Raw genomic sequence first — 24,384 nt, 5'->3', positions numbered from 1 at the left:
ATCGAGGGCTTTTGCATCGGCCAATGGCCGATGCAAATGGCCCTAAATGGCCGATGCAAATGGCCATTTTTCCACTAGTGAAACAATTTGTAGGTGGATATGGAAGAGGAAGAGGAAGAGGAAGATCACGAGGTAGAGGCCGTGGCTGGAATCGTGGATATAATGGAAGAGGTAGAGGTGGCAGAAATTTCCACGATAATGAAGCCACAAATAATCAGCAATGGAATGCAAGAGGACGTGGTAGAGGCAATAATTTCCAAGGCCGTGGAAATAATTGGCATGGTCGTGATAAATCTCGTGTGCAATGTTACAATTGTCAAGAATTTGGGCATTATGCTGCTGAGTGTAAATCTGAACCTTTTAAAGACGAACAGGCCAATTTTGCCGAGGAGGACGATGAAGAATCAACTTTGTTACTAACATGTAGCGAAGATGAAGCAAAGAGCAATGAGTCTTGGTATCTAGACTCGGGAGCAATCAATCATATGACGGGAAATAAAGAACTTTTTTATAAGCTTGATGAATCTAAGAAAGGAAGTATTTCTTTCGGTGACAAAATAAAAGTTCCAGATGTTCAAATCAGCATTGATCGTCCTATGTGTTTGAAAGCTTCGTCAGATTCTGCATGGTTGTGGCATCTCAAGATGGGTCACTTGAATTTTGGTGGACTGGAGCAAATGTGCAAGCAACAAATGGTGCATGGATTACCTTCTATAAATCATCCTAATCAGATTTGTGAAGGATGTATGTACGGGAAGAAATCCAGAAGGAGTTTTCCAAAGGAGTCTTTGTCAAGCACATCAAAGCCACTTGAATTGGTGCATGCAGCTATTTGTGGTCCCATTAATCCGAGTTCACATGGAGGAAGCCGGTATTTCTTATTATTTATTGATGATTGTACTCGGAAAACATGGGTTTATTTTTTGAAGGCAAAATCTGAAACATTTAAAGTGTTTAAAAAATTTAAAGCACTAGTTGAGAATGAAAGTGGCTTGAAGATTCAATCATTGCGAACTGATCGAGGAGGAGAATTCACATCTGAGGAATTCAATCAGTTCTGTGATTATAATGGTGTTCGTCGATTGCTTACTATTCCAAGATCTCCTCAACAAAATGGTGTCGTGGAACGGAAAAATAGAACCATTCTTAACATGAATCGAAGCATGATGAAGTGCAAAGGTATGCCAAAAGAATTTTGGGCAGAAGCAGTAACATGTGCAGTCTATTTAAATAATAGAAGTCCTTCAAAGAAGCTTTTGCGAAAGACTCCTAATGAAGCATGGTGTGGAAAGAAACCAAATATTTCTCATGTAAAAGTATTTGGTTGTCTTGGTTATGTTCATGTTGCTGACGAATTGAGAAGCAAATTGGATGATAAAAGTGAGAATATGGTGTTTATTGGCTACGCAAAAAATTCCAAAGGTTATAAATTTTATAATCCTCGGAATGGAAAAGTTGTGATAAGCAGAGATGCAGAATTTCAAGAAGAAAGCTCTTGGAATTGGGAGATTCTAGAAGATGAAAATTATGATTTTCTTCCTATATATGATGATGATTTTGCAGGTCAAATGAAGATGTAATTATCACGCCATCGAATTCACCTTCCACATCTCAGACAAATGTGACAGACTCATCCCCAGAAAGTTCATCAGAAAGGCAGCCTCGAATGAGAAGTTTGAGTGATATTTATGCAGAAACTGAAGAAGTAGATAACGCTACTTTATTCTGTTTGTTTGCTGATACAGAACCTGTACAATTTGAAGAAGCTGTTCAGGAAAAGAAATGGAGACAAGCAATGGATGAATAAATAAATTCCATAAAGAAGAATGACACTTGGGAATTGACAACATTGCCAAAGGGAAAAAAAGCAGTAGCATTGAATTGGATTTTCAAAATAAAGAAAAATGCCAAAGGAAAAGTGGAGAAGTATAAAGCTCGCCTTGTTGCAAAAGGTTTTTCTCAAAAGGCCGGAATTGATTATGAAGAAGTTTTTGCTCCGGTGGCTCGAATTGAGACAATTCGATTAGTTATTTCTTTGGCAGCTCAACAAGGATGGATAATTCACCAAATGGATGTCAAATCAGCATTCTTAAATGGAACTCTTGAAGAAGAAGTTTATGTCAATCAACCATTGGGTTATACTATGAAAGGGCAAGAAGATAAGGTGTTGAAGTTAAAAAAGGCTTTGTATGGCCTTAAGCAAGCTCCAAGGGCTTGGTATTTTTGCATCGATGATTATTTCCAGAAGAATGGCTTCACAAGATGTCCATATGAGCATGCTTTGTATATCAAGGAGAATGAGGATGGAAAAATAATGTATGTATGCTTGTATGTTGATGATTTAATTTTCACAAGATCTGATCAAAAGATGATTGAAGAATTTAAGAAGTTGATGACAAATAATTATGAGATGACGGATTTGGGGCTGATGTCATATTATTTGGGCATTGAAGTTAAGCAAAGTGATGAAGGTGTCTTTTTTTAAAAGAATTCAAGATGGATAAATGCAATTCAGCTTCTACGCCAGTGGATTGTCGAAATAAGTTGTCGAAGCATGATGATGAAGAAAAGGTGAATCCAACTTTGTTTAGAAGGTTGGTTGGAAGGCTGAGATTTTTGACATGTACAAGGCCAGATATCTTATATGGAGTTGGACTCATTAGTCGTTACATGAAGGTTCCAACTTTAACTCATATGGAGGCAGCAAAACGAATACTTAGATACATCAAAGGTACACTGGATTATGGTTTATTTTACTCTTCCCAGAACAATTTCAGATTGTACGGATTCAGTGATAGTGATTGGGGAGGAGATGTTGATGATAGAATCTTTAATGTGGTTCAGTGTGTTATCCAAGAGTCATTTCTGTATCTGTATTTATAGAGTGTCCAAGAGTCATTTCTGTATCTGTATTTATAGAGAGTTAATGGTGTTTAGTAAGACAAGAGAATTTTCTTCCAGCAATTATACTCTTCCTCTGTTACCTTTGAAAGTTTATTTATTTGATCCAACAAGGCAAAGAATATACTCCAAGTAGAGACTTCGATAAGATTATTTCAGTCTTTCAAGACAACTACACTAATGTTATTGATGCAAAAATCCATTGAAAGAAGGCACAAACTAGGGATTGCAACCGGTACCGTACCCGCGGGTACCCGACACTACCCGATCCTAATAGAACTACCCGTACCCTGTATAAAAGGATATGAGACCGGTATGGAATCAAAACCATTTTCCGTTAAGGTAATGAGATAGGTACGGGAATACCATAATTTTTTTATATATTAATTATTAAATACCATTATTTTTTAGATGTAAGACGTGAGATTTGAACCCCAACTTTTTGTTTTTCAACCATTGATTCTTAACAGGTAAGGATATCCGCGGGTACCTCGCGAATTAAATGGGTGGGGTATGGGATGCAAAGAGTATACTGGTTGGTTAGGGTAATGGGACGGGTATATGTAATTAAAAAATAAAAGGATAAGAGTTTGGGTTTGACATTATCAAGAGGTATCCTACCAGTTGTTAACAAGATCCAAGACAGAAATAAGTAAGCAAGTGAAAGACATTAACATACTAAGTAGCGCGAATTGGGGCTTATGAACTCATGATAAATATTCAATCTTTCTTCCGCTCAAATCAAAGTTATACCGGCCATGATGGCACAACTCTCCCTTCTCTGAGTGCTGGTGAAGTCCCTTTTGCGTTTTATCTTTCTAAATCTTCATGTACATTATGTACAGTCATCGACATCCTTTATTTAACTGTTTTTCTCGGAGCTATGGAGGAGGAAATTTCATGTTTGTGATGTGAATACCATTTTATGTTAGAGCTTACATGGAATCAACAGTTTTCGACGAGCTCTGATATGGAGCTCTAAATATCTTAACTGAAAGAGTTACAAGTATTCTTAGGGTTGTATTATCAAGTTTAGTAGATTTTGCAAAATCAATAATTTGTTTTTTCGGATTTCGAACAACATGATTAATCCACCTGCATTAGAAGATGAAGTGGAGGCAGTTAAAATCATGGCGTTGCACTTCATCGTGCAACAAGAATTGTAGTTTCACAAACGTTGCTTGCAAGGAATTTCTATTTTTCTTGGTAGATTAGTTAGCTTTGAAAACTGAACCTCAATGTACTAAATTTTGCAGCCCTTTTGATCTCTTACAAAGTCTTATAGATTGGAACCATAAATCCTATGAACATTTCCACCTTTTTTAAACTAATTTAACAGTTTATAAACTAAATAGAATTTAAGCTCATTTTACACTCCTACAATTCGATTTGAGGACGGTGTTTTATCGATTTTGTAGCATCTTAATGAGATCGTGACATAGATCTTAATGAGAACGGTGACCCTCATTTTTCCATAAATTGATTACACTACTAAGCTGCTACATGAAATTATGTAGATATGATTGGAGAATAAGGTTGCTTGCAAGGAATTTCTATTTTTCTTGGTAGATTAAACTCGATGTAACTTTGGATGAAAATGAAAGTAGAAAAGCATAATTTTTCACAAAATTGGAGTTCAAGGGATTATGTGAAAATTTCTCCAATAATATCCTTTTTCCATTACTGGTGTTTGTGAAAATTTTCTTAGCCAAAGTTAGCTTTGAAAACTGAACCTCAACGTACTAAATTTTGCAGCCCTTTTGATCTCTTATAAAGCCTTACAGATTGGAACCATAAATCCTATGGACATTTCCAGTTTTTTTAAATTAATTTAACAGTTTATAAACTAAATCGAATTTAAGCTCATTTTACACTCTTAGCATTCCATTTGAGGGCGGTGTTTTATGAATTTGTAGCATCTTAATGAGATGTAACACTCAGTTATAGTTTTTTTAAACGACAAATATACCCTTTGTTATTAAGGTATTAATTAGTTTTGTAGCATCTTAATGAGATGGTGACCCTCTTTTTCCATAAATTGATTACACTGCTAAGCTGCTACATAAAATTATGCAAATATGATTAGAGAATAGATAGAAGAAATCACAACTAACATAATTAAATACAAACATGAGGTATTTTTTTGAGAATTCACAAACATGTATCAATTATAAAGCATAATAATAGCAACCAAATCAGTCAATACTGCAGCACGACAACATATTACTCCTCTACAGTCTAGCTTCAGACGTTATATAGTATATGATACTATGCTAAAATGGTGCAGTTTAAATTTTCTTTGTCAGTCAAATTCTTGATGGTTCTAGCCACTACTACAAACAGAAAAACAATAAAAATGCATCTCAAAACTTCAGCTTCAATGTGATAAATTCTTTTAGGATTAAAACATCTCACAACTATTCAGGAACCCGCTAGATACATACATCATTTGTGCAAGCTGATTAAGAATATAAGAATGATTTGCTTTTAGTGTTTTCTATACCAATGGTAGTCAAGTTTGAGAAAAAGAATGCAATTCAAAAATATAAGTTTATTCAATTGCATCTTCTAAATTGATTTATATACCGTAACTCAAACCAAACTTAAAACTCTAAGTAATTAAAGAAAATATTTGTTCTTATACATGGACTAAATAATATTTTATCCAATTTATTATTATAATTCATGAAATTCAGGATGAAATTGGATACTAACCTTAGATAGAGTCGTTTTTAGCCATAGGACACAAAAATATTGTCCGACTCATCAAAACGAGTCCACAAGAATAATCATCAAAATTAGAGATCAAGAAGGGTATTTTTGAGCTGAAATGTAGCTCAGAAGGGATTGAAGACGGAGGCCATATGTCGACGCATGACAAACACATGGCAACGCGTTAGTGCTGACGCGTGCGTCATCCTTCCCCTATTTGCTATTACCTTTTTGAATTAAAAAGGTGAAAATCTCAATATGACCCTTCCTTTTTTACTTTTTTTGCAATTCTAACTCTGAAACCCTAATTATCCTTATAAATATAGGCTCTTAGAGCATCTCCAACAGTCTCATAAGTTGGCTCTTAAGTTAAAATTTGAGGAGAGAGAATGAAAATTCATCTCCAACAGCCTCTTAGTGGCTCCTCAAACCACTAAGAGCCTCTCCATCCTCTCTATTAATAGAGAGCCTCTCTCCACCTCTTATTGCCTCCTAACTTTATTTTTTATTAATAATTTATTATTGATGTGTCTCTCTCCTCACACTATTGGTAATGTAACAATAAAGAATAATTTTAATAATAAAATAATAAATAAGGAGTGAATATAAGGAACATTGTTGGAGATCATATACCTTAGTCACTCTTAAATCACTAAGAGTCAATTATTTATATTATTTTTAGAGAGCTCACTGAGAGTCTCTTGGAGATGCTCTTAGACCAATTTTTGAGGGAGACCAAAATCAGACTAAATATTAGCGAAACTGTATCGAAACAACCTCAATAAATTCTAATTTTCTAAAATATACGATTTCTGATCCTTACTCGTGATTTTCTAAAAATTCCACAACATAGGTAAATGCTGCTTAGAGAAAATAGTATGTATGTAATACTTTTTCTATTATTATTTATACTAAAAAATAAATATATTGTTCATCTTTTCTCCTATTTTACTACATTAATTTTAGCTTTAATTTGTATTAAAGCGGATATCAAATATATTTAAATTAATTTAAATTAAGCTTGGATCGAAATACGAGATTTCATTTTTGAAAGGTCTAAGAGCAATGATTTACTAGTTAAATCATCTGTAATAAGTTTTTAATTTATTCAAATTATTTTGTTTTTTTTGTAGTTTTAGACATGAATTTGATATTAATAATATTACTAGCTAATATTATTGATTTATTTAATTCACTTCATTCATAAAAATAATTCAGAATAAATGAACTAATTTGAGATAAATTTTATTTTATGGTCGTTTGGATACTGATAGTTATTAAAATCTGTAATTTTATTCTTTTGATTTATTTTTTAATTTAATTAATTAGTGTTTTTTTACTTAAAAATTGAGACGATGATATTCGATTAAGTCTCGGATTACTCTTAGTTTTATTTGTATTTTATATATTAATTAAGTTTTATTTTTTTTATTCATTTATACTTATTTAATAACTTTCTATTTTGTTCATTTTATTCCCTAATTTAGAACTTTATATTTATTCATTGTAGTTTCTAATCGAATAATTTTCTATTTTATTTATTTTAGTCTCTCATTTGGAATTTCAAATTCTAGCCATTTTAGTCCATAAATTGGAACTTTTTATTTCATTGGGCTTAATAGCAAATTTAATAAAAAAAAATTTGTTTTATTCACTTTCGTCCTTAATTTTGAAGTATTTTTTTTTTCAATTTGGTCATTCAATAAACTTTTCAGTTTATTTAGTTTAGTCCTTTGTCCATTTGTTTTTAACCTTTTATTTTAGTTGATAGAAATATGAGATAATATTATTTTGGTGTGGATTGAAGACTCGTAAAAGTCCCAATGTAATTGTATTTAATTTATATTCATTCTATTACTTTTGTGGTTGTAATAAATTGTTCTTTATTTATTTCGTATATTAATGTGCAATATGATATGAACATGATTTTTTCAAATAAAACAAGCATTCAAAACGAACTTTAAAAGCTTAGATGGATTCATGAACGATTTTGGGAGTGCTTAATATTTGTTTTTGAGGGAATATTAACATTCTACTTAGATGGATTCAGGTGACAGCTCTTTCTCCAACACCGGCCCTGCCGAGTTTATCATTTTCTCAATTGAACTCCGATTCTAAAATGTACCGTAGAGTTAGGACGGTCCTCCCACATGTGATACCCCGTGGAGGTAGACTCCGTCTATAACTATAACATCCATTATTGATTTTTTTTCAACTTTATGTGAAAGTGCGTGCATGTTGTGTATCAATTAGTATTTTAGGTTCAATTCACCCATTTTTAAGCCAACACATGTTTTCAGTGCAAAGGATATAGAATGTAGTGACCCCGTTTTGTAAAATCACCAATCATTGTTTCCTCATTTCAATTTCACCCCTAATGTTTAATTTCACCTTCAATTTAGCCGATTTAATCCTTTTCATTTTTATTTGCAAATCAAAAGTAAATAAAAATTGAGTAATTAATTGATTGACCGAACTAATTAGCATGTTAATTTAATTGATTGATTAAAAAAATTAGCTAAATAATTGAAACAATTAAAATTGCTAAAAAACCATCGGTTAGTTGAATTAATTAGTTAACCAATCAACAACTCAATTGCGTATTAATATTAATCTTAATATAATTTATAAATGTCTCTTTTTCCTTTTAGTATTTATTTTTTTTATATTAAATAAATATATCATACATCTTCTTATTTCATCACTATAACATCTTATTTTTCCATATTTTTGTGTGTGTCAAATTTGGGAAAAAGAGTAGCAGAACGATTAACTGCTAGTAACTATAATAAAGGTTGTAAAAAACGTTAGGCGCTATTCGGGCGAACAGGGCCCTCGAGGATTAATCAGGGATTAATGAGTTTTATATTTTTGTATTTTTTATTTATTAATCAATAAATTATTATATAAATTCAATTAAAATATGTATTATGTTATCTAAAAGTAATAATATAAAATTATTTAATATGGAAAAATACGTATATTTGTAACATATATCTTTAAAATTGTGCAAACATCAACATTTCAACAACAATATCATTGAAACAACTTAAAAGTGAATTATAATAAAGCAAAAAAAATAAATTCACAAGTAAAAACGTTTTTGTTCATTATCGCTTAGGCGGTACCTAGGCGGACTAGGCGGTGCCAAGGCGGAGCCCAAGCAGCTGAAACGCCTAGAGGGACTAATCATAGAAAATCGGGACGGATTCTCGATTTCGAGTGCCTAGGCGGGGCTTAGGCAGTCCAGGCGGCCTTCGTCTCAAACAGTGACTATAATAAAGATTAAACAATGATAATTGAACAAAATGTTAAGTAACTAAGCTTGTTTTTTTAAAAAAATTATTTAATTATTCTAAATGTTGGAAAATTTTGAATAAAATTATATATTAATTTAAATACCAACAAAGACCTCCTTTCATGAACAGCCGTCATGAACAGTCGTGTTCGTATGTGAACAGCCGTGTCTGTCCATGTACAACAGTGTTCGTTCGTGAAAAGACATATCCTTTGAGTTCTATTTATATAGAATGGATTGTCAAATTCATAAGTTTTTGAAGTTTTTGATAAAATAAATATTCTCTGAATGTTTATGTTTTCTATCTGTTCATAGTCTTATTGTTTACCTATTATGGTGATAATGAGCCTACACACAGTTTGAGTTCGCTTGCGTAATCTGTTGTATAAATAGCAACGACATCGTCTTAAGGAAACTGCTAATATAGCCCTCAAATTTGTCTAACTCTTTCCTTTTAATTTCTAGTTTTATTATTCGTATGTTTCTCTGTGTTTGATTTGTTTTTTTGGTTAATCACATCTAACATTCTTAAGATAGAAGTAATTGTTTGTCCAACATTCTTAAGATACAGTATTGTTTTCTTAAGAATCTAACATTCTTAAGACATATGTTGTCGCTTTTAACAATCGTCTCCCAGGATACAATAAATTAGGCAAGCGAACTCTTACCGAGTGTATAATAGTTATCACCGGAGTAGAACAAAACAACAACGTCCAGAGAGCAGAAATATTTGAGAGAGTAATTTTTCAAAAGTGTGTAAATCTAATAGCTCCATCATGTATATATAGAACTTGAATGGACATGTCTGTTCTCGAATGAACACAACTGGCATGACTAACCATGAACGAACACAACTGTTCATGAACAAGGATGACTATTGAAATTTATACTAATTTTATTTATATGTATAAAATTTCCAACACTAAAGAATTATGATTTTTTTGGAAATAAGAATTACGATTATTTATTATCTCTTTTACTCATTTTTATTATATCTTTGGGTCATTTTTAAATACTTTAGTAAAAAAGAAATTAATTAATTAAATGCAGCATTCTGTTTAAACAAACATCAGTAAGCAAATAAAATAAAAGAAAACAAAATTGTAAAAATTGGATTAATTAACTATAAATTTGTCACTAATAAAATGTAAAATGTAAGGTTCAAACAAAAAAAAATGTAAAATGTATTATGTATATTATACCATCAGTATATTAAGTGTACTATCAGTATATTTGTAATATAATTATTCATTGGTTCATTGAATAAAAACAAAAAAACAAAAACAAAAATTGGTAAGTTACAGAATTTATTTAGTTGGCTTCCACTAATATTATTATTACATGAATGAATGCCACATGTTTACAACATCAAAATTACAGAAATACAGTGGGAGTGGGGTTTGGTGAAGGTCATGTATATGTATATATAGCTTATCAGTTTGTTGAAAGAGAAGACATTATCATTTATATGGCTACTCTGGCTGAGAATGCACATGTTGCCGGTGATGATGACTAAACATAAGGGAGGAGGTGTTTTCTCCCCTAGTTATGGTTGATCGCCGGCAACGTTGTGCAATCTTAGCCACCAGAGTAGTCTTTATTTCTTTAGCACTCAAATACGCATAAGAAAATACAGTGTGAGTGGGGTTTGGTGAAAGTGGTGTATATGTGTATATAGCTTATGAGTTTGCTCAAAGAGAAGACATAATGATCTATATGGCTACTCTCTTTAAGATTGCACATGTGTCCAGCAATGACTAAACATATTTTTTTTATTTCTTTTTTTTTCCATAATTTTATTTTTTACAACTTTACTCTAAAGTTAACTACATGCTTTTATTTAAATAAATAATTTTTTTTTTATTTATTTGGGCTAACACAAATATATATGTACATCAGTTTGTAAGGACATTATCTGTAATTTTGAGATTTTTCCCGACGTCGAGTTGAAAACACCCTTTTCGAAATTAGGACATATTTAATATCTATATGTTTTTTTTATAGTTTTTCTTTTAATTTTATTTAAACCATAGATTTATGAATATTTGGTCAGAATTGAAAAATAGCTATTATTGGAAAAAAAGAGTAACGAAAAAATTAACGGCTACTAACAATAATAAACGTTGATAATTGAACTAAATGTTAAGTAACTAAGTTTGTTTTTTAAAAAATTATTTAATTATTCTAAAGAATTATGATTTTAAAAAAATTATGATTATTTATTATCTCTTTCACTCATTTTTATCATCTATTTGGCTCACTTTTAAGTAGTTTTGTATATATACATTTCTTAACATCAATTAAAAACTTGAGTAAAAAAGAAATTAATTAATTAAATGCAGCATTCGGTTTAAACAAATATCAGTAAGCAAATAAAATAAAAGAAAACAAAATTGTAAAAATTGTATTAATTAACTATAAATTTGTTACTAATAAAATGTATAATGTATATTATACTATCAGTATATTAACTGTGCCATCAGGGTATTTGTAGTATAATTTTTTTGTAGAATGCTTCACATAGAAAACAATAGAAAAGATGGTAAGTATCCCTTGATTGATTAAATAAAAACAAAAAATAAAAAGAAAAATGGGAAGTTACAGATTTTGTTCAGCTGGCTTCCACTAATATTCTTGTTACTAGAATGAATGCCACCTATTTACAGCATCAGAATTATAGAAATACAGTGGGAGTGGGGTTTGGTGAAGGTCCTGTATATGTATATATAGCTTATCAGTTTACTGAAAGAAAGAGAGGAAATAATCATCTATATGGCTACTCTGGCTGAGATTGCACATGTCGCCGGCGATGATGACTTAAACATAAGGGTGGAGGTGTTTTCTCCCCTAGTTATGGTTGATCGCCGACGACGTTGTGCAATCTTAGCCACCAGGTCTTTCTTTCTTTCTTAGCACGCAAATCTGGACAAGAAAATATAGCCTGAGTGGGGTTTGGTGAAGGTCCTATATATGTATATACAGCTTATCAGTTTGGTGAAACAGAAGACAAAAAATGATCTATATGGCTACTCTGGCTAAGATTGCCCATATGGCCGGCAATGACTAAACATAAGAGAGGAGGTTTTTCCTCCCTTAGTTACTGTTGATCGCCGGCCACATTGTGCAATCTTAGCCACGGGAGTAGTCTTTCTTTTGCCACAGGGTAACACCATTTTCAACACATGAAGCACTCAAATCTGGTTTGTTTTCAATTAATTTGTGAGTGCACTATGATATACATGATAGATTTGATTCAGTGAAGGCGTTCTGGAACGAAAATGGTATTTGTGAATGATTTTCTCAACCTTTTGAGTGCGCCCTCATGGTTTAAATCTAATCCAAACAAATCAGCAGTTATATTTATATCAAACTTGTTTTCTTCTTGCAGATACATAATAAATTAATCAACAAATTTCCATACTATTTTCTTTCATCAGTTTGAATAGATTTGGTTTAAAAAAAATATAACCTCAAGTTATTATAAAAATTCAAAATAATTTTTTTTCATTTGAAAATGTAGCCTGTAAAATTAGAGTCTTGCTTTTTTTTCTTTCTTTTTTCTTTTATTTATTGGAGTCTGAAGTTAATTTTTTTTTTAATTGTCACTAGATGTTAATTGTAAGATAGCTAATGAAACTATTATTGGAATTGAGATCTCATTTGAAGAAAAATATATCTAATATCTTGTATTTCTTTTTGTATATTGTATGGACGATCCAATGTGCAAGGATTAGAATTGAGAATTTTTTTTTTTTTTTGTATATTGTATGGATGATCTGATGTGCAAGGACTAAGATTGAGAATTGTTTGATAGTCTTTCCTCGAGGAAGGAGTTTGATTATGGTGACTTCTAGGTTTATCAATGGCTCTATAAGTGAAATATTTTTAAGGCTTTATCAATGCCAGTTAAATAGTTTTCTTTTGTTAGAATTAGAAATGAAATTTGTATGTCAGTTTAATGGAATTTCTTCTTGTAAGAATGGTTAATAGAAGAGAACATTGGTAGAGGAAATGGAATTGTCTGAATTTGGTGAAATTGATAGCTTCAGTTTGATTTTGTTTTACTATTTTATTGTGTGAGTGCTTTGGATATTATGCTGCTGAGTATTAATATATGGGTTTCTTTTAATAGTCAGTGTTGAATTTTAAATATTGCTGTGCGTCTCCCTAGTTCTCCTCGTGTCATTTCAGTGTGTTGGCAGCGACCTCTGGTCGGGTGGATAAAATGCAATATCAACGCTCAGCTTCTGGAACCCCTGGGTAGGCATCTATAGAATTTCACTGGCCTTTCCTAGAGGAGCTTTTGCTTTCCCCATTGCTAACTCTTTTTAATTGGTTGGCTGAGTTGAAAAGTGCAATTTTCGCTGTCAAGAACGCTTCGGAGAAGAACTGGCGTCATCTCTAGTTAGAAAGTGACTTGAGTTATGTTGTACATTTGTTTGAGAGTGGCTCTGTCAAGGTCCCATGGGTTGTTCGTCAAGACTGACTGACTACTTTGTCTTTCTTACTTATCTCCCATGACATTCGTGGTACCATATGTATCTACAGGAAAGGTAACCGAGCTGCTAATTCACTAGCAAAGTTTGCTCACAGCGCGAGAGAGTCTTATTGGTGGGATTCCCACTTAGATTTTTGTAGTTCTTTTATTTTATATGATTTCTGTGGCATGGAAAATATAGATTCTCCTAAGACCGTATACTATTTTGATTTATTTTTTATTAGCATATTTGGCTTAAGGGGTTTTTGCGATTGGCTTGGGACGTGTCAGCCTAGTCGGGATGTCATGCCCCCTGTTGTTCTCTTTCCCCTACTTTTTACTAAAAAGAATGTTGAATTTTTCCATTAATATTTAATGTCATGTAGTTTAATATCTTTGTTAATTTACGTAGCTAATGTAAAATATGAACTTTCATGTGTATTTTCACAACTATATATTATAAAAATTCAAACTATACCTCATGTATTATATAAGTGTGCATTCCATTCACAAATTTAGTAGTTTACTTTTAAAAGTGGACTAAACAATAATACACGGACTTGACGGAAACAAAGAGAAACATAAGAAAACTTATTAAGTTACACAAATTGTTCACCTGACTTCCACTATTATTATTATATAAATGAATCCCACTTGCCTTTACACCGTCAAAATTAACGAAATACTTTATACAGTCGAAGTGGGGGCTGGTGAATGTTATATATGGTTACTCGACAATAACTGAACATAAGAAATGAGGTGTTTTCTCCTCTAGTCATGGTTGATGGCTTGCACATTGTGGAATCTTAGCCACCAAAGTAGTTTTTCTTTCGCCAATCTGAACCATAATTTGGGGAATACCATTTTCAACAGTTATCAATGTTTTCTTGCGTCATCCATTTGAATATATATACTCTTAAAAAACGTAACTTTATAGTATTATGAAAATTCAAAACAAAGTCTTTTCATTTTAAAGTGTAGTCTGTAAAATTGGAACTGAAAAGACTACTAGATTCCTTTTGCGTTTTATCTTTCTAAATCTTTATGTACATTATGTACAGTCATCGACATCCTTTATTTAACTGTTTTTCTCGGAGCTATGGAGGAGAAAATTTCATGTTTGTGATGTGAATACCATTTCATGTTAGAGCTTACATGGAATCAGCAGTTTTCGACGAGCTCTGATATGGAGCTCTAAATATCTTAACTGAAAGAGTTACATGTATTCTTGGGGTTGTATTATCAAGTTTAGTAGATTTTGCAAAATCAATAATTTGATTTTTCGGATTTCGAACAACATGATTAATCCACCTGCATTAGAAGATGAAGTGGAGGCAGTTGAAATCATGGCATTGCACTTCATCGTGCAACAAGAATTGTAGTTTCACAAAGGTTGCTTGCAAGGAATTTCTATTTTTCTTGGTAGATTAAACTCGATGTAACTTTGGATGAAAATGAAAGTAGAAAAGCATAATTTTTCACAAAATTGGAGTTCAAGGGTGTTGAAACACCTTTCCACAAGATTTTGATTTGACAAAATCATCCATGATTAAGAGGCAATTAAATTTAAATGCTTTGATTTAATTGTACTAATGTGTTTGTTCAATATTGAGTGCAAAAATATATATATAAAGTAAGACAGGTCAGAAGTCAGCATAAGCCAAAAGCTGAGTGGAACGGAACTCAGCATGAAAGGATAGAAGCTGAGTAAAGTAGAACTCAGCATCAGAAGCTTCTTTCAAAGTTGCCAGAACGAAGCTGACTAAATCAGAATTAACAAGAACGGAGCTGACTAAGAAGGAACTCAGCATAGAAGTTGAACATTCGAAGATAACGGATGAAGCTGAGTAACAGTCAGGACAGCATGAAAGATCCCTTCACTAAAGGACAAAGTCTGCCAATCTTCTGCACCAATAATTGAAGCCTCGAAAGCACACAGAAGACTAATTCCAAGAATCATGGGTCTGTGGATTATTGGTAAAAGACAACTGGCACAAAAAGACAAGTCTGATGCAAGAAGACAAAACCTGACACCTGAAGAAAACAGAAGAAGGGAATGGCGGAACAGTCTGAAGCTGACTAGAAGCTGTCTCCTAAAAGAGCCGTTTTGGACACAATGGCTAAACCAATTCAAATGATCCAATCTTCAGAAATTCATCTATAAAAGGACAATGAGAGTTCTTGGATCATTTGCTCAAGTATCAAAAGAAAAATACAAGAGAGAAAATCACTAGTACAGAAATAGCCTACGGCCACGTCTTATTAGCTACGGTTATTTAAAAAACCGTGGCTACAGGTAATTAGAGTCGGTTATTGAAAAAACCGACTAAAATAAATATGTTATTAGGGTCGTTTTTTTTTTAAAAACCGACTTTAAATGTGATTTTTAAAATTGGTTAGCGGTTCGGCCGGTCATTGGCTTCGGTTCTTATTGAACCGAGGCCAATGATCCAATTATCAGTCTCGGTTTACGTTAAACCGAAGCTAATTAGTTAGTAATTGGCTTCGGTTCACCTTGAACCAACACCAATTACTGGGCTAATTTGGCACCAATTATTGGATTAATTGTGTCGGTTCAATTGAAAACCGACGCCAATTCCTTATTAGAGTCGGTTATTTAGATAACCGACTCTAAACACCCACTGAAGCACGACTCTCTTTCTCTCCTCCTTTGCTCAACCTAGGTTTCTCCTGTTTGAGGCAAAGCATAAAAGAGGTTAGTGAATGGGTTTGAATCATTATTCTTCTGAACTTCATTATATGGGTATTTCATCTTCTGGGTTTCTTTATGATTTTGTTTTTTGTGTTCAATATATGGATTTCGTATTTCATCTTATGGGTTTATATTAGTTTATTGGTGTTCGATCTTCTGAGTTCCGTGCGTGTTGGTGTTGGTTCTTCTGGATTTTGTTGGTTTTCGGTCTTTTGGGTTTTGTCCTGTTCATGTTCGTTCTTCTTTCTAAGACCATAGCGAATTTATAATTGCATACTTCTCTCTTTTATTACTTTTAATTTCTTGTTTCAATCGGTATCTTCTTTCTAAACTAGGCGAATTTACAATCCTCATTATCTCGATTGATTTTTTAGGGATTGCTGATAGCCAACAGTCCAACACTGACTCTAATAACCCCCAAATTATCAGCCACATGTGGATGATATTTAACTTTTGGATTAAATCCATAGTTTTGATAATTAAGTATGATTGATTTTGATAATAGGCATGTTTTTGAAGAGGTATGACATGGAGCAAAATAGTGTTTAAGGAAGTATGAAATCATATTTCCTTAGGCTTGCATGCTTGATTATAGAAGGATATAACAGTCGCTTAGATTGAAGATATTCCACTTCTTACAATCAAAAGTGCCATATGCTAGTACTAAGGACTTGAGGTCTGGTACTTAAATAGATTAGACCTTGCTGCCATTTCTTTTTGGAATCTCAATGGCATCCCCTTGTGGTCATCTAGTTCAATACAAATTGCTGTCATCTGTAGGGGGCGAGTCAGCTGAAAGTGTTTTAAGAATTGGACAAGTTTCTTCTGTGCCAATGCAAGAGGAGGAATTACGAGTAAACGTTGAATCTGTTCAGTGGTGGGATGTTTGTCAAAGAGCAGATTGGCCTGAAAGAGAGGAATGCATTTCTGGAATTACTCTAGGCAGAAAGGACACAACAGATACTCCCATGGAAACTTCTGATTGTGATGAATATGATCCTGGGCAAGTGGACTTGTCAAAGGCCCATGAGAACTTGTATCTTTCTAATGCAGAGGTGCATATGAGCCAATGGAGGATACCAATTTGGCAGAAATGTTTGTAAATAAATAATTGAATTATTTTCATTTTATTTCTTTCCAAACCAGAGATTTGATGATATTAGTATTCAGTTGAATTGATCCATCAAAATGGAAGTTTTTGAACAAGGGGATATGTCATTTTTCACCTTCGAGAAAATGAGATTGAATAACAATGATTAAATAGTTCGTCCCAGTTTGTGATGGATGACCTGTACCTGTATATAGTTAGTTTTAGGTGTTTTGCTATCCATAATGATACTATATGGATAACTGCACTCGCTAACAGATGATTGGAAACTTCAAAGGTCACTTGTGGTAATCGGAGCATAAAATTACGAGCCAAGACTAGTGCTAAAGTTAAAGACTGGGCTGCTACAGTCAATGATGCTAGACTTAGACCTCTTGAAGGTTGGTGTCACCCTCATCGCTTTGGCTCCTTTGCTCCCCCTAGGGGTTTGACGGAAGATGGTAGTCAGGCGCAGTGGTTTGTAGATGCTAAGGCTGCTTTTGATGCTATTGCTTCTTCAATTGAGGATGCTAAGTCAGAGGTCAGTTTTATTTAGCTCGAGCACATTGAGTTCAGAAGTAATGAATATTGGTTATTTTGCTTAAAATTTAAAAGTATATGTTGGATTGCGGCAACTTTTGTACAGATTTTTATTTGTGGCTGGTGGTTGTGCCCAGAACTCTATTATCATATTTTAATAGGCCCTGAGATGCATATATTAAATATTGATTTATGCAGTGTACCTCCCACTGAGTTTGCATTGAGATCCACAAAGATTGTTTAATTTGTTCTGAAACATAAAAAACATGTCACATGTCACAAGGCCCCATGTCCATTCTGTTATAACAAGCTTATGCTCATTGCTGCTGCTTGCAGCTAGACAATTAGGGGAGACCTATTTTGTTATTTTTCTATTCAGAAAAAACTATGCATTTGCTTTAGAATCTCCATGCCAAAATAGACCAACTGGAGTATGGAGACCACATGTTCTGATGATTACCTTTAAAAAATAAAGGGAGATGCAATAGAATAGAATCTGAAATGACAAGATACTAAAGTAACTAATTTTGAGATTTATCTTTTTCAGCAATGATTGCAATAAAATAAAATAAAATAAAATAAATGTATGTGCTTGAACAATTTTCTAATGTTTGTCTGTTTTTCTGTGTAGCAAGTAGTTATTGGAAAGCTTAGTTACAGATTCAGCTTCCTAGTACTTCATGATGTAATATCTGCAGATGTGAATAGAGCTATGTGTTTTGTGGAAAATTAGCATCTAAGTCTACTTATTCCCGAAACTGATTTCACATTAGCTCATAAATTATGTATTAAGACACTACTTTCAACCAAGATTGCAGTTTCTAAGTATGGGAGAGATTGGCAATAACTGATATGTTCTTTAAATTTGCAAGTATATGATTATTGACAATCAGATATTATCGTGATTAAGGCTTTTATCCATGGAGTAGATATTGTAGAATGTCCTTTGATGAAACCTAGACCTCGATAATTCTTTTTCTTTCTTTTAAACTAGAATGAATTCATTTATAATTAGAACAAAGGGGAGGGGAGGGAAGTCCACCCATATGACAATGTGAGCTCAATTTTCCTATGTAGTAACGAACGTCAGGCTTTGTTTAGCCGTATTGCTCCTGTTTATAACAATGTGAGCTCAATTTTCCTCTAGTTAAATTAATTTTGAATTATTTGTGACCTTTTTTTTTGGTTCATTGTTGAAAATTCAGTTGAATGATTTGCTAAGCTTGGGTCAGCATCGGATATGGAAAGGAATGGTTGTATTCTGGACTGGGTAAGATGTATGGTCGCTCACTTGTGCCATTTAATTAAGATGTATGGAATCAAGTTGGTATAGGTAAATATATCTTTCCCTTTATTTTCTTAAGATATGTATAAATTTTAAGAACCATGTGTTTAAATAATTGAATATTTGGAACAAGGCAAAAATGGGAGATAGTGTATTGGATTTGTGTGCTGGAAGTGGGGATTTAGCATTTCTTTTGTCTCAGAAAGTTGGCTCTAATGGCAAGGTTTCATCTTTCTTTCTCCTTGTACTGTTTTCTTTATAATTTCATCAACAGAAAGTGTATATGATGAGAAATTTGAGTCAGGACATATGAAAAGGTTTATTTCTCATTAACTAGTCAATCTGGGATATTTATTCTGGCTATTCATATTGGCTAATTAGAACGATATTAAATCATTTCTTCGTATGAACTAATTCTCTAACTCTTTAAGTATGTTTTTAGATGAACTTAAATTCAAGATCTCCTATATTATAATATTCGAGGTCTCGAGTTAAATTTTGGCTCAACAAGCTGCATGCATGAAGATGGAATATGTCATGATACTCTGTATTTAGTTAAATAAATTGATGAATTCTTGAATTTAGGAGATATCTTATTAGCCTTCTAAACATGCTTAAAATGATCTATTTGTCCCTCGAACTTACTTTTTGGGCATCACGGTTTATGTCCTTTTTATGTTGCGTAATGAATTAGGTATGTTGTAATGTAATGTTGTTCTTAAGCCATTATTATTGTGAAGTTCGTGTTTATATTATTATTGTTTTAATATAATATTTCTTATGGTAGCTACTAGCTTTAAAAGAAAATTATAGAAATGAGACTTCAGATCCCGGGTTTTCTGTTTCTGAAATATCGGGAAACAGGTTATATTTTCTTTTCCTATAAGCCATAGAGAGAGTGAGTTCAGTGTTTGAGAGCATTAGAGTTTTCCTTTTAGTTGGATGGAGCTGGTAGATACATAACAAAAAAAAGCAATTTACATTGCTGAGTATCAATAAGTGAATAAACAAAAACATGTTTAGATGCATCACTTTGTCCTATTAATTGCTGTTATCCCTCTTAAATTTGGTTACCACTTCACAATTTATCACATGGCTATGTCACCTCCATGGTTGCTGAAATATGATGGTTATGGTGTAATTTTCTTCAAAGGATTCTCTAGTATCGGACTCTCTTTTTTCCGGTTCTAGATCGTCTGAGAATTGACTGGGGGAAAGTAGTTTTAGAATTTAGGGTCTGCTGAAGATTCTTTGCACGTAATTAAAGCATTAAGGTATATTTATTAACTTGTCCGTAAAAGTTACTGTGTCACATGAATTTATTTTTGTATTAAATAATTGCATCTCTATGTTTAGCTTGAAATGCACAATTCTCTATAGTCTTTATCGTTTTCTTCCGTTTATCAATTAGCGTTTCGAATGCTGATTATACTTCAATTTTGGTTTTGGATCAGGTTATGGAGAAAACTGAAAAGCGTGTTAGCATCAAGAGAAGGTATTCACTGTTCAGATTCCAATATTAAGCATGTAAGTCTAGTCTACTAATATTGGATACTTATTAAAGTTTGATTCATGGACAGGGAAATATATATGAAGTTGAGTTAGATTGGTGACTTATCAAAAGAAACAAAGAAATATAGCCATTTCGACATTAGCATGTCTATAGTAGTATGATAGAGAATTAGTATATCTCGTTTTTTTTTTGTGTTTACAGTAATATACAGATGGTTAAATACTTGAAAATACTGTGAATATTGAATCAATTTTATTGATTAATTTAATTACCTATATTTGTGTACATTTTTATTGATTTTGCATTTAATTTCAGTAATACATCAGGATCAATTTTCATTACGGTAAATGACTGAGCATAACAAATCTTGTTTACCGTTAATTACGATAATACAACAAAATAGAGCAGGTTTAATTTGAACCTGCTGATGTAAAATTGTTAAAAACAATAACATTATTCAAGGTTGCAAAACAACCGACTTTAATATAATTAAACATTAGCCACGGTTACAAAACAACAGACTCTAATGATTAGAGCATTGAAGTCGGTTGTTTCCACAACCAACTCCAATGCTTTTATCATTAGCTACGGTTTTTTTACAACTGACTCTAATGATCAGGGCATTGGAGTCGGTTGTTACGAAAGACCGTGACTAAAGACCCCCTTTAACCACGGTTTTTCGTAACAAACATGGCCAAAACATAAAACATTAGAGTCAGTTATATGTAAAAACCGACCCTAATGCCCCTTTGGTCACGGTCGAGCAACCGTGGCTAAAAATGCCAAGCATTTGCCACGCCTCCTTTGGCGACGGTCGCGAAACCGTGGCTAATGAGGGTAAACGACCGTGGCCATAGGCCATTTCTGTACTAGTGAATTCTGAAAGCACTCAAATACAAAAAGATCTTACACCAATTTTTCTATTCTCTGTGTAAATGCTAGATTGATTGTTTTGTAATCATCTAAGGTGTTCTTTAGTTGAAAAAGAACAAGTGTGTGATCAATAGGAATATTGAGAGTATTGAGCTGAGTACTTGGTTGTAAGTATTCAGTGGTAGAAAAATCTAAGTGCTGGGTTGTAGTACTTAGTAGGAGCTGAGTAGACGAATAGAGGACGTACTCTTGCATACTCACTGCCTTGTAAAGGGTTTGTGCTCTACCTTGAAAGAGCTCAATATTGGATTGAAAATCCCAGGAGGAACTGGGGACTGGACGTAGGCAGAGAGGCCGAACCAGGATAAGTCGTGCTGAGTAACTTCTAAACTCTCTCTCTCAATATATATATATATATATATATATATATATATATATATGTGCATGTGTTGCTTGTTGTATTTACTCAGCTTATAAATTGTTAAAACTGAAACTGAGTAAATCTGAGTGCTAAGTTGGAAGCTGACCTTTCAAGTGTCAATTTCCAACTCTCAAGTCAAGCAGTTTTAGTCAGCATAGAACTAAAACTGTCTGACTAATCAAACACCCGTGCTGACCAACACGCTGAGTTATCAAACTCTTAAAATAACATTAAGTCAGCATAATTAAAAGCGAAAAAGTTACATTAGTTCCTAACCCCCCCTTGGAACTAATTACTAGGGACCAACAAGTGGTATCAGAGTCTAAGCTCACTACTCAAAGATCTAACAATCTTGAGCTGATCCCGAAAAATGGGTGAGAATAGCACTCGTTTCCTCCCAGGAAACCAAACAACACAGATACTCCCTGAGGGATTATCAATCACTAGACCTCCCCTATTCTTTGGATCTAATTATACATTCTGGAAGAATAGGATGAAGAACTTTATTCAAGCCACAAACATGAGTGCATGGCTTGCAATAGTTCAAGGTCCACATGTACCTTATAAAACTGTTGATAATGAGAAAGTTATCAAGAGTGAAACTGAGTGGACAGAGGATGACCTCAGAAAATTACAAAATAATGCTTCGGCTATCAATATGCTTCACTGTGCTCTAGATACTGCAGAATACAATAAGATTTCTGGTTGTGAGTCAGCACAGGAGATCTGGAAAAAGCTGGAAGTAACTTATGAAGGTACCAGCAAGGTCAAGGAATCCAAAGTGAACCAACACATGCGATTGTATGAGCTGTTCGAAATGACTGACAATGAGGACATCTCAGCAATGAATGCCAGGTTCACCAACATAATAAATGAGCTTAAAAGACTCGGTAAGAATTTCACTGAAGAAGCACAAGTGAAGAAGATCTTACGAAGTCTTCCCAAAAGCTGGCAAGCCAAGAAGACAGCTGTAGATGAAGCTCAGGACCTGACCACATACAAATATGATGAGCTGATCGGTTCCTTGCTGACCCATGAAATCTCCATGAAAAATTTTGAAGCTAAAGAAAAATCTGAGGATAAGAAACAGAAATCACTAGTGATGAAAGCTGACTCCACAGAAGGTGAGTCAACTAATGATGAGGAAATGGCCATGTTTACTAGAAAAATGAAAAAACTGTTTAGAAGAAATGAAAGAAATAGTAAGCGGCCATACAAGAGAGGAGACAGATATAAAGCTGAGTCCAGTGACACTAGATACAAAAAGGACAGCTCCAAGCCTGTCACGTGTTATGAATGCCATCAAACTGGGCATATTAAGTCAAGCTGTCCTAATTTGAAGAAAGATAAGAATGGAAGCAAAAAGGCAATGGTGGCCACGTGGAGTGACAGTGATGAGTCAACATCATCTGAAGCTGAGCAAAATGAAATAGCCAACATATGTTTCATGGCAGATGATGGAGCTGACCAATCTCAATCTGAGCAAGCTGATCTCTCTAGAGATTCTGAGCAGGAGGAAAACAACAATGAGGTAACTGTTGGTCCCTGGTAATTAGTTCCAAGGGGGGGTTAGGAACTAATATAACTTTTTCACGTTTTAATTAAGCTGACTGGAAGTAATTTTGAGAGTTTATTAACTCGGCTTTTGGTCAGCTTGGTGAGATATGTTTGAAGACAGCTTTAGTCAGATGTTGACTAAAGTTGTTTTCTTGTGAGTTGAGAATTGACACTCTTGGAGGTCAGCTTCTAACTCTGCACCACTTATTTTCTCAAGGTCAGCTTAGGCAATTTATATGCTGAGTAAATATAGCAAACAACACATACAATATAAGAGAGAGTTCAGAGATTACTCAGTATCACTTATCCTGGTTCGGCCTCTCTGCCTACGTCCAGTCCCTAGAGTCCTCCGGGCTTTTTGAATCCAATACTGAGCTCTTTAACGGTAGAGCACAAACCAATTACAAGGCAGTTGAATATGCAAGAGTACCTTCCTCTATTCGTCTACTCAACTCCTACTAAGTGCTACAACCCATCACCTAGATTTCTCTACCACTGAGTGCTTACAACCAAGCACTCAGATTAACACTCTCAATATTCCTATTGATCACAAACTTGTTCTTTTTATGCTAAAGAACACTTTAGATGATTATACAACAATCAATCTAGCATTTACATAGAGAATGAAAAGTTGGTGTAAGATCTTTTTGTATTTGAGTGCTTTCAAGATTTTCTCTCTTTGTATTTTTCTCTTGATGCTCAGATGGTGATCCAAGGTTCTTCATTGTCCTTTTATAGAAGGAAATTGCAGATTTGAATCTTGAATTGTTGTTACCGTTAACACCAAAACGGCTCTTTTGGGGAACAATTTCTGGTAAGCTACAGACTGCTCCGCCATTCCCTTTCTCTGTTTTCTTCAGGCGTCAGATTTGTCTTCTTACGTCTGGCTTGTCTGTTTGTGCCAGTTGTCTGTCTCCAATAATCCAATGACCCATGACTCTTGGAATTAGTCTTTTATGTGTCTTCGAGGTTCCAATTATTGGTACAGACGATTTGCAGACTTTGTC

General features: G+C 33.5%; 1 long non-coding RNA gene across 6 annotated transcripts; it reads left to right on the top strand.

The window, feature by feature from the left end:
• The first annotated feature begins 16,028 nt into the window (after window positions 1-16,028).
• Window positions 16,029-20,803, top strand: LOC136225432 (uncharacterized). 6 transcript variants are annotated; one of them, XR_010687064.1, is made up of 4 exons: window positions 16,029-16,104; window positions 17,468-17,729; window positions 18,934-20,508; window positions 20,594-20,803. It is a non-coding gene; the product is annotated as an uncharacterized lncRNA (long non-coding RNA). The 6 variants fall into 6 exon arrangements; XR_010687060.1 differs by having other exon boundaries at window positions 16,033-16,104; window positions 16,882-17,729; XR_010687061.1 differs by having other exon boundaries at window positions 16,042-16,104; window positions 16,607-17,729.
• The last annotated feature ends 3,581 nt before the right edge of the window (window positions 20,804-24,384 follow it).

The sequence above is a fragment of the Euphorbia lathyris genome, chromosome 4 (assembly GCF_963576675.1).
Source record: "Euphorbia lathyris chromosome 4, ddEupLath1.1, whole genome shotgun sequence".
NCBI lineage: Eukaryota > Viridiplantae > Streptophyta > Magnoliopsida > Malpighiales > Euphorbiaceae > Euphorbia > Euphorbia lathyris.
This window is presented reverse-complemented; position numbering and strand designations above follow the sequence as displayed.